Raw genomic sequence first — 11,311 nt, forward strand, 5'->3', positions numbered from 1 at the left:
TACAGGGAATGGAATATATTTCAGATGCAAAACATTGAGTTGGCCCTCTGAACTTGATGCCACAAATCTTCATTGTTTTTGGGGTGCCTGAAAATAAGAAGTGAGAGCGAAAATAGAAAGACAGACAGAGAGAGAGAGTGAGGGAGAGAGAGAAAGATAGTGAGAGTGCACTTTTTGGGAGGTATAGACTGATATAATTGAAAAATTAGTTCGAAGAAAGTAAGAATATTTTTATGGCTATTATATATAAAATATAAAATCAATTAATTTATTGAATTCAAGATATTATGGATTTAAAACATGTTAAAATAGGAAAGATCATAGTAGGAATTATTTAATGCACTGAAGGCTTTTTAAATCAATTGGTTCAACTTTGGTACAATGATTCACTTTCGTAATGCACTATTAAAAAATAAGTAATAATTCTACTGGCTGCATAATACTCGTCTAGACATCATAATCAAGTTCCTTAGATGTAAAAATCGAGTCGTGCATTATTTTCACATTTTAAAAATCTTTCTGCAAAATCTTGCTGAAAATAAATTTATTATTGTTTTCCACTTTGCCACGTCCATAGCTGATTTAAATTTCCGTCAAATAATACAGCAAAAGAATCTATATACTCTTTCAGTTCCTGAACAAGCATGGAGTGTTTTGTACAAGGCAGTTTCTTAACAGTTAAGTTCTGTTTCAAATCTTGAATAGGCCAGTCCATATGCAGGAAAGTAGGAGAATGACGATTGATTTAATGGTCTGGTTGACTATGTTCTCCATAATCTTTGTACAAACAGTTAATCCACATGTGAGTAACTGGAATATGTCGCTGATTCATTCATATTACATCCATTTTCTGTACAGGTTACTCATCCCATAGATTTTAAAGCAAACGTCAACAAAAAAGCAGCACAAGTTAAGCAGCAAAGGGATAAATTAGGCTCATATAGAAATAAAATCAATTTGCTTCAATCTGACATAAATTCACTGCAAAGAAGTATTAATTATCTGCTTTATCTACTGGATGACAATAAGACTGATCATAGACCGCGCCCACCCAGCTACAACTTTAGTTAAAAAGGAATTAATTAATGATAAATTTAATAATTTCCAAAATTTATTTCAAAATACGAGTTAGGAAAAAAAGTTTTACGTATTTGGAAACAAAGTATTTCATATTTATTCCTCATTTTTAAATTTATCAATAAAAATCAAATTAAAAATTGATGCATACGACATTTTTCAAGTCAATTAGTTCAGCTTTAAAATATACTTTGATCAATACCGCTTATAAAGGTTTCCTTTCCGATGAATTATACTGCGAAACTCGGATCGTTTTATGGGAACAAACTAAGTGATTTTCATACCAAAATGATATAAACAAATTGCAAAAGAGCGTAAACTGGCTGCGTTCCTTGCTAGATCAACAAAAAAGGGAGGATGAACGACTTCCACATAGCTCGATCACTTAATAAGAAGCAAATTAATGTTAAGTATAAGAACATGCTGAAATGCTGTATTTAGTTGATTTTATCAATTCTGCAAGATGGCTATAATAATGAGACCCAAGCCGACGGGTGCCGACCTTGTGCAACTAGACGATATGGAGAAAAGAAATGAGCGACGTATAAGAAAAGAAGAAAAAAAAGAAAAAATGAAAAGCAAATTAATTCTCTCAAAGCAAAGCTACGCGAAGCGAACGAGCGTATTAAATAGTTAAAAGAACAGCTAGTAGGAATGTATAAAACGAATTAACTTCCTCAATGCAAACACGAAAACAATAAATCCACAAACAAATTCATATATAATTGTGCTTAAACTAGCTCAGCTAGATTCAGCCAATCGTTGTGCGGCGCCATCTATCTAAACTCAAAAATATCATAGCTCTATATACTACGCTCAATACGTCTAAATATATCCATTCTGCAGAATCCAAGGCTGATGTGATTCCAACTGTTCAGAAGGCTTTTCAAATCAATTAGTTCAACATGATTACAGTTCGTAAAATTTAAATGCTCTATTGTAAGAAAATTTTGCCAACCCGGTTTCACAGCAATTTAGTTCTATTCGCAATTTCGACTACGTAAGTCCACAGGAATTGAACTAATAAAATGTTCATAGATTTCATAATCTGGTCATTTGTACTGTCCATAAATTTTGTGGAAACAACTAAAGCAGCACACGTGAGTATTAATTGACGGCTTACAATAGGTTACTTATATTGCTATCTATTTTTATTTAGGAAATAGACAAAACTGATATATACTTGACCAAAGTGGACAGCAGGGAGGAACATTTGCTGCAGAATAAAGTCACTTTACTTCAAAAGAAAGCAGACCAGTTGAGGAAGCAATACCATTTACTAAAATCTCAGCTGAAGGAAAGACGAAACAAACTTGCAAAAGTAAGCAGCCCCAATAACAGCTAAGAAAGTGAGAATATACATATATAGTTATATAACAAATAAATATATATATCTTAATATTACACATTTTAGGTCTTTAAAGACGGAAAGATAGATCAGCATGCCTGAATCGACTCAAGAATATCTATACTTGTCTACAGTAAAATAGAGGGTATCAAGGCAAGCAATAAAAATCAAAAAGTCACTGACTTTTCAAAAAACTCTTGAACAATAAGTTCCAATAAATGAAATATTTTTATAATTCTCTGGGAAGCAATGGCTTGGCAGTTTCTCTCTCTCTCTCTCTCTCTCTCTTTTTCTCTTAACTACTCTGCATACTGGTCTTTTGACATCTTTAAAGCTATAGAAAATCAGCCGTACCTGCTCATGCCTCTTTTGATTTTCTGCATAATTATGCTGTTTACCTTAAATCATTCAATTGTGAGCGTGGCGGGCTATAAACCTCACTTAACCCTCCAGTCCCACCAGCGAGATCTATAGAGGGCGCCTCAGTTTGTTGCCGCCGCCCTCACGACGAATCAGAAACTTCGCATCCATTTGCGTATTACGCTTCATTATGCAGATTTCTTGCCGCTCAACATTTTCGCATTTTTTTTTTTCATTCTTATTTGTTATTGTTGCATGGCTTGCGGCTTGAAAAAATATTTTTATTTAATTTATTTATGAATGAAATTTACTGGCGAGGGGGTAAAAAGGGAGTATGGCATGGCAGGGCTGGGCATGAATGCTGCGACGCTTGGTAGGCTGGCAATAAAAGCAATTGCCACACACACACACTTACACTCATATGATGGTCGCCCCGCCCCTTTGGGTGCCTACCGCATTGTCACATAGATAAGCCGCGTCTGGCTTAACTCATAAAAAAGTGCCAGCAAAGGATAATAAAACAGCAACAGCAACAGCAACAGGAAAAGGCAAACAGGAGTTTGAGCAAAGGCAGAAATCTGAATGCGTGCGGATTTAAATTTTCAAACAAAAATAAATATTGCGTCGGGCGTAAGCGACTCAACAGTCGCCCTGCAGCCAAGGAATATATCAGCTCATAAATCAGAGCGCTTGTAAAATCCTTTCCTAGGCTATGCGTGGAGCAAAAGGCTTAAGCAAAATTATTTTGGATTAGAATTTAAATGAAAGTGCAGATAAATAACAAACAATTCAATACATTTAAGTGTTGATCTAAGTTTTTGAAGAATTTATAAGCTGAAGAGCGTGATGAATGTTGATAATCGGAATAATCTACGAAGTTGCATACCTTAAAATTCTTAAAAATGTTTTACTGATAGATCATAGATCTGACTCTAATAAATCTTTAATAAGATTTTTAATGCAGGTTTTTCAAATTTCTTTACTTGTAGCTGCTTCAGCTGCAGTTTACTTCATAGTTCTCAGTCTAACAGAACTCTAATTCAATAATATTGCTGTATTTCTAGCATAAGAATCCTGCATACCTGCATAATTTTGAAAACTCCCACTCTGTAGATCCTTAGTATAACAGATTTAACTGAATATTCCTTCATTAATTCTTATTAATGAAGTGTACAGGGTATACCAGCGCTGATCGAGTCGGGGCGTAAATTTGACGGCCATGGTGGGAAATAAGTCGAGTATGAAGCGATTCACACATGACTCCACAGAAATATACTCGTATTCTCAAATGGTTTTCGTTTGGCTTCATTTCGTTCTCTCTCTCTCTCTCTCTCTCTTTCTCTTTCTTGTTACCAATATATAATGACAATAATCAAAAATTCTCAGGCTACCCATTTGGCTTTTGTAATTTGCCGCAAACGCACAAGACTCCGAGAATCCGGAGTGAGCGAGAAATGAATTTAAAAACAATTTGCGGTCGGGCAAACAAAGCACAAAGCACAGCCATGAGGTAAACCGCAAAGACAACAATTAAGCGTTACAAATGATTATGAATAACCATTTCTATTTTTTTTTTCTTAGACAGTGATTTTTTTGTTCCTCTATAAGTTTGTATGTAGTTCTCGTTCTGGCACCTCTTTGAGAGGCTTTGCCCTGAGAAAAACGGAACAGAATCCGACTCGTAATGGAATTTATGCCGCTGGGCTATTTAACTCGTCGTACTTCCCTTTGTGTGTGCACCTAATGTATGCGTCTGTCGATCTACAGAGCACCCCAGAGCAGACTCATTTGTTAAAAGTTTTATGAATGAACACGTTTTGATTCGGTTTAGAGGCGGTACATATGTACATATGTACGTACATACATTCCTATGGTTTCTTTTTGGAATGTAAGAGACGTTAGAACTTTACTCTATATATATGTCTATATTTATATACACTTTATTGTAATAAAATAACTAAATTTACACTACCTATTCTAATTAGAATATTATGAAACAGACAACTGTTAAATACCCATAGATTAAAATAGCTTCAAAGTCGATCAATCTAAATAGCTGAACATGTCGATTGGAAATAAACTATGTATGCCAGAATATTTGTGTTCGCGGTTATGTAGCTTCAGCGATCGTGCTACCAAGTGCCCGGCTAGCTCAGTCGGTAGAGCATGAGACTCTTAATCTCAGGGTCGTGGGTTCGAGCCCCACGTTGGGCGAAGTAATTTTTGGTAAATTTTTTTCAATTTTTAATACGGCTTGTGTTTTATTAATTGGCCTTAAAAAATAAAATTAATTATACAATTTCATATATTTTTTATTTATTTTATTTTGGATTTTGTTGTATTTGCTAGTCTCAATACTAATTTTGAAATATTAAAAAAATGTAGTTTAATTGCGATCCTGCCAGGAGTCGAACCTGGAATCTTCTGATCCGTAGTCAGACGCGTTATCCATTGCGCCACAGGACCGACAAATTGCTTTAAAATAAATTCAAATTAATAATATAAGTAAATGAGTTGAACAATTTTTTTCAATTTTTAAATTCTTTAATTTTGTGAATTCTGTTTATCTCAACCGTAAATATGTATGTAAATTTATTTATACCTAGTCGTAAATTATTTGTGGCATTCTATTTTTAAGTTATTTTAAACTATTATTTGAAATTTTAAAGATACTCAGAGAAATAATTTAATTTATTACAGTAAATAATCTATTTGTTTTCATTTGTGTAAATATTAAATTGCTTAGCTTAAAGCTGAAAATACGCTAAGAATTGTAGTTTAGACTTTCAATTTAATTTATATACATATTTTTGTAGACAATTCTAGTCCAAAGATCTAAGTGAAAGTCGTGAAAGTATTGAAGCGACCTTCAGTAATGTATTCACATTCTGTAATACATACTTCACACATACCCGAGCCCACACACACACAGACTATAGGCAAATATTTCCCCACATATTTCTGTCAAAATACGCCGACTGTAATAAAATATATATACATATACATATACATACTCACATATTCATACATATGTATATAACCGGTCCAGTGTATAGAATTTTGGCCCTATGCCCAGCCGCAGGACAATTTGTATAGCAACAAATACAAAACAAAACTGACAAAAAAAACTTTACGCAAAAGCTTGTGCTGGATAAACAACAAATAGAGCAACATTGCCCCTGCCACGCCCCCAGCCAACTGGCATCCCTGCCCAAAGAGCGTTTCGTCTCGCTTTGTTGTTGGCTGTGAAATATTTTTCACATGCAGTAAAAATTAGAGACGTCGGGGATAAACAAATACATTTATTACATGCAAATACAACAACAAATAAAGCGCTGCCTGCGTTGGCGTCGCAGCCGCCGTCACCAGTCACAGTGGCTTTTGTTGCGCGTCAGTCTCGCCGCCGCCGCCGCCGCTGCCCTCCGGCAGGGGGCGCACACACGTGACTTTAAAGCTCATGGGATTACATTCAACGGGGATTTCGGTATGCAAAAAAGCTTAGGAAATTAATGCGCCGAAGGAAATGCATTTAAATAATGTGGTTGAATAGCTGAATGCTTGGGCAGAGGCAGAGTGGCTGGAGTGTGAGTGGGGGTGGAGTTGGAGGTGTCCGCTGTGACAGCCGCTCGCCCGCATTAATTTATAATTTTACCAAACAAATTTAATGGCGGCTACCCAAATGAATACAAATTGCAATTGGAACTTTTTCGAGTTGTATGAAATTTGTAATTAACAGCGAAAAAACAGTTTGCAGGCATAATTCTTAAGACTCGGGCAAAAAGTATTTCGAAATTTAATTAAGTTGCATTGGCCACGCAGATTTGTCCCAGCTTCCACGCAGCGGGTGGTGTGCGAGTGTGAGAGAGTGCGCGGGACTGGGAGCAAGTGGAATGCTGAGAGTTGAGTGGAAATTGTGCAACCCTTTTGCGAAAATGAAATCTTGGGCAAAAGTTTTTTTAATGCCTTGCCCAGACGGCAGCAACACATAAATTTTCATTGTCCGGGCAAATAAACATTATGCTGCAGTTTTTTACGTTTCCTTACAAAGCGAGCACTAAGCAACATGGTTGAGCACTAGTTAGAAAAGCGAGTCATGCTAAATACATGGATAAAGCTGAGCACACTAGAAAAATAAATACAGTTGCAGTCAACAGGCTTCAACGCCTCTCACATAAGTTTGAGTTGTGGGTCGCAATTCGCTGTTGTTTAGTGTAACAATTGTTTATCCTGTTCGGTCGCATTTGGCGCACCTTCTGCTGACGTATGACATTGCAGCATCAATTGTTGTGGCATATACACACGTAATAAAATCGTCATAACGAGTCCATCCCGTTGCAGCGCACGGCTTCACTCTGATTGGAAGGGCGAGGTCGCTCTTCTTCTTGGTCATTAACGGCGTTAAGCCCCGGTGCTGTTCCCGGAAGGAAATCGTGGCTGAGTGACGTGTGTGTTTGCACAACCAACACACACAAACACACACACGCATGCACACAATCACACCCAGCCTTCCATTCTTCTCATTCATTCCATTCGGGCCATCCTCGCAGGCATTGTCATTAGCGTAGCTCGTGCGCCGTTATCCCTTTTTAATAAGGTTTACTCAGCATTTTTTTCTTCATTTCATTTTTTTTTTTTTTTTTTTTGCTGCATTTATATATTGTATGTTTATTATGCGAGATTTGGTTTTTGTTGTGTGCAAGCAATTGTGCAAGCAAACAACAGAATGAATACGAAAATACTGAAGTGAACTTTGATTTCATTTAAGCGCAGCTCGCAATGCGCACAAGGTATGAAAGTCGACAAGCTTAAATTACGCAATAAATTAAATGTGTTAAAAAATCCAATTGGCAAACAATTGGTATTTTTTCAGTAGTAATTTTATTTTGTATTAAATCTCAATTCGCATTTAATGATGATCGATAGCAGCCACTGTTCGGGATGCTGCCACGCCTATATAATCTGCGTGTTTGCATAATTATCGCCTTCTGCACTTTGGTCACACTGTTTCGCTCTTGCGATTGCAGCTAGTGCATTTGATTCGCCAATTAATAAAATAAAACCGATAATTATAGTGCATGTTGATTGCAGATTGGTGTCAATTACATTTGCATCAAATGTTTCCAAGTGTTATTACTGGAATTCATTAAAATTGCGCAGAGTGCATTTAAAAGTATCAATTTCTGCCAGCCGATTAGGAAGCACACACAACGTCCGTGGAATGTATAAACAGATCAATTATCTGCTTATATTTTGGTTTCATATGTCATATTAACTCATAAATTGATATGTATTAAATAATTTAAAAATAATACACAAAGATTTCTCATATTGATGTAGTTGAGCGCATCAATGCACGCATACATATCAGAATGCAACACTTACACACACATGTATGTATGTGTGCGTACATGTTGCTCGCTGGAATGTACACTGAAACCAACAACAGCGACATACATATGTATTTGTATTTTACTTTGCGTGCATTCACACTCACTCACACTTCCATTTACATATGCATGTAGACGGAATTTTCGCTCTTCCTTCACACTCTTTCTTGATTCTATTGCGATTCCTGTGCTCAATTTTCGGTCGCTTTTCGGACACTCTCGTGGAGTTGCCAAGCCGTCTGCTTTGACGTCGCGATATTTGTGCCACTTCTATACATGCATACAAACATATACACATTCCTTTGCTCAATTCTCTTTGCATAATTTTCGGCATTTGTCGAGTCAACTAGAGGTTAGCAGTACGCAGTCTGTCGCTGTTTATCAAATGTGACGTCACTTTTGACATTTGCCCCCAATTTTATTTACAAATTAGGTTTTTGAGTGTTACATTCTTTCGGCATGAACTTTGGCGATGCTTTAAAAATATAGTCATACTGTTTTTATTGTTTTGTGTTGTTTATTATTTTTCAATTTTTTAAATAAAAATTTCTTGCAAAAATTGTGTTTTTCAAATATCAACATTCGAAGAATTTCATATGTAACAAAAGCGTAAATAATAGGATGAGGAATTTCCACGTTTCGAATATACATCAACTGGAATTTGTGATATGTAAGCATTTTAGATAGAAAGATATAAAAAATACAAAATAAACATTTCAATAAAACATACAACATTTACGGATGACTTGTTTAGTATTTTTTGATTTTATAAGAATTGCAGATGATGGAATTTTGAAGCTCTATTTATTTTTTGTTTATATATATATTTTACTTTACGTAAAGTTTTAATATTCAACAATTCAAACAATCAAATTAAATAATAAAATTGCATCTCTGTAATACTAAGGCATTGCCAAAACTAGATATGTGCACTTAGTATCTTCACTCCAAACTCCCACACTTCGGTCGACTATGTAATTCGCCCTGATCAACTAATCTGTCTACGTGCCCTGCACACCGCATTGCATTATCTTGCATTATCTATCGCGTAAATCTCGCCTGAGAAAATGAGAAAAGCAAGAAAAAAACGTTGTGCGTGCACTCGAAATTAAATTGTTATCAAATCGATCAAAGCCGCAGCATCATTATCTGCGCGTTAGTCGTGGCTGGCCAGTGTATATACAAATTTATATATATACACACACACATACATATATATGTATATGTATCTATATACAGGTTAAAAAAGAGCAGCTGAGAGGATAAAAAGCTGTAATCTGTTATAAAAAGAGCTTGACTATATTGTGAGGAAACGAGCTCTTGATAAGCCAGTTTTTTACTCCCACTTTTTGTGTTGCATTAGTCGCGCAAGTGCAACATTGGGCGCATTGAGAGAGTGGGCGTGGTCAGGAGTGTCCAGTGCTATGTTTTGCCCCGGCTTGGGTGTTGAGTGTGGAACTATTCGTGGCGCCTCCACTCTGTGTAGCTGGGCAATAACTTCTAATTAATACACGAAAAGCATAACGAAAGCTAATTATGAAACTAATGAGCTCGTTGGCAATGCAAGAGCTCCGCGAAGCGGGAAACAAGCAGCTAACGCAATGGCAACAACAACAATTAGTTACATGTGCGAGTGCTTTGGGTGGAGTCTGCTCGACTGGAGAATACCACTTGAATGGAAGAGAGTTGCTAGAGTTGAAAAAAAAAATTCGGGGAAGATTTGAGATGGATTTTGTTCAAAGTTTTATTTATTATGAAAATGTATTATAACAGATGAGAGAGCTTTGCATGGAGTCTGCGCGACTAGGACACACCTTGTAGATAGAGTTGAAGAAGATTAAAATTGTATTGGACATTTTCTCAGATGCTAGATTTTTATTATATCTATTATAGCAGATAAGTGGAGAATGCTTAAGTGATAAAGATTTTTAGCCTCATTTCTAGATAATATTACGATAGCTGCTGCTCAGACATTAGCAAACGTCAATTAATATTTATAAATATGATTTATCATAGATCATATACTGATTTGCATATGCTTCGCTCTCTCGCTGTCTTACCTGTTTGCCCATTGGCTTAGAGGGTATAACAACCTTAAGTGTTAACGACGCTGTGCTTAACAAGACGAGCGCCGCCGTTCGCAGCCGCCGCTCCAGGTGCGAAATACCATGAAAGAGTAAAACGCGAATGGTCGCAGCCTACCTTGGGACACAATGCACACGCACACACACGTATATATTTATGTACAGGTAACACACACACACACACACACATGCAGGCGCTTATGTATGTACATATTTCATTTCAATTTCCTTTTCGGTTGCGCGTCTTTTTAGCATACTTGATTATGGGCTTTGGTCAGCCAGAGCCAGAGCCAGAGCCAGAGCCAGAGCCAGAGCAAGAGCAGCAGCAGCTGAAGGAGGAGTGGCTGGAGCAGGGGCAGGAGGCAGCAGCAGGGGCAACATAAAGAAAGGGGCTGGGCGCTGGACGTCGCCGGCCATCAGTCACTTATGCGCACGGCACGTCACTCAAAGCGGACACACACACACACGCACACACACACACACATACAGACACACTCACTTATGTAGACACCAAACACACCCAGCTAAATAACAGAGCGGGGCACAACGTAGGCAACTTAGTTGCAACCTCTCTGCGCACAGACTGAAGTGAACTAAAACCTATTCGTCCGCTGCTGCCGCTACTGTCATTATCTTGTTAACTTGTTGTTACGTCAGCCGTTCAGTGAGTTTGCTCTTGAGCTTGAGTGTCTATCTATATACATATATCGAGTTGCTATATAGCCCTTGCATATGCTCTGATGATCATTTGATTGCTGAATAAAGACAGCCAGAGGCAGTCGAAGAAGTTGAATACGAATTCGTGCATTGATTTTTTGGGTGATATAATTTTAAATAATTTATCCAAGAGTGGGAAAATGTAATTAATTGAATACTGATTGATTTTCATAATAGAATTATAATAATAATAATAATAATAGTTTTAAAGAACTAAAAAAAATATATAGTATACATCTCTATAATATTATATTATATTTTAAAGTAATACCTAGATTAGTTTTAAAGCATTCTAGGTCTACGAAATTGTATATATCCAAAATCTTGTTTGTCTTCGT

General features: G+C 36.6%; 3 long non-coding RNA genes and 2 other non-coding genes across 6 annotated transcripts; 4 read left to right on the plus strand and 1 right to left on the minus strand.

The window, feature by feature from the left end:
• Positions 1-676: 676 nt before the first annotated feature.
• Positions 677-1,124, plus strand: LOC149091176 (uncharacterized). The gene is made up of 2 exons (XR_016197145.1): positions 677-802; positions 859-1,124. It is a non-coding gene; the product is annotated as an uncharacterized LOC149091176 (long non-coding RNA).
• A 901-nt stretch (positions 1,125-2,025) lies between these two features.
• Positions 2,026-2,671, plus strand: LOC149091177 (uncharacterized). Of its 2 annotated transcripts, none has more exons than XR_016197151.1 (3): positions 2,026-2,177; positions 2,237-2,398; positions 2,492-2,671. It is a non-coding gene; the product is annotated as an uncharacterized LOC149091177 (long non-coding RNA). The 2 variants fall into 2 exon arrangements; XR_016197152.1 differs by having other exon boundaries at positions 2,237-2,426; positions 2,492-2,506.
• Positions 2,672-4,926: 2,255 nt separating this feature from the next.
• On the plus strand, positions 4,927-4,999 carry TRNAK-CUU (transfer RNA lysine (anticodon CUU)). Its single transcript has one exon. It is a non-coding gene; the product is annotated as a tRNA-Lys (tRNA).
• Positions 5,000-5,178: 179 nt separating this feature from the next.
• TRNAR-ACG (transfer RNA arginine (anticodon ACG)) lies at positions 5,179-5,251 on the minus strand. The gene has a single exon. It is a non-coding gene; the product is annotated as a tRNA-Arg (tRNA).
• Positions 5,252-10,126: 4,875 nt separating this feature from the next.
• LOC149091178 (uncharacterized) lies at positions 10,127-11,055 on the plus strand. The gene is made up of 2 exons (XR_016197098.1): positions 10,127-10,421; positions 10,509-11,055. It is a non-coding gene; the product is annotated as an uncharacterized LOC149091178 (long non-coding RNA).
• The last annotated feature ends 256 nt before the right edge of the window (positions 11,056-11,311 follow it).

Source organism: Drosophila navojoa, chromosome 5, assembly GCF_054131105.1.
Source record: "Drosophila navojoa isolate 15081-1374.11 chromosome 5, UAZ_NAV_1.0, whole genome shotgun sequence".
Lineage (NCBI taxonomy): Eukaryota > Metazoa > Arthropoda > Insecta > Diptera > Drosophilidae > Drosophila > Drosophila navojoa.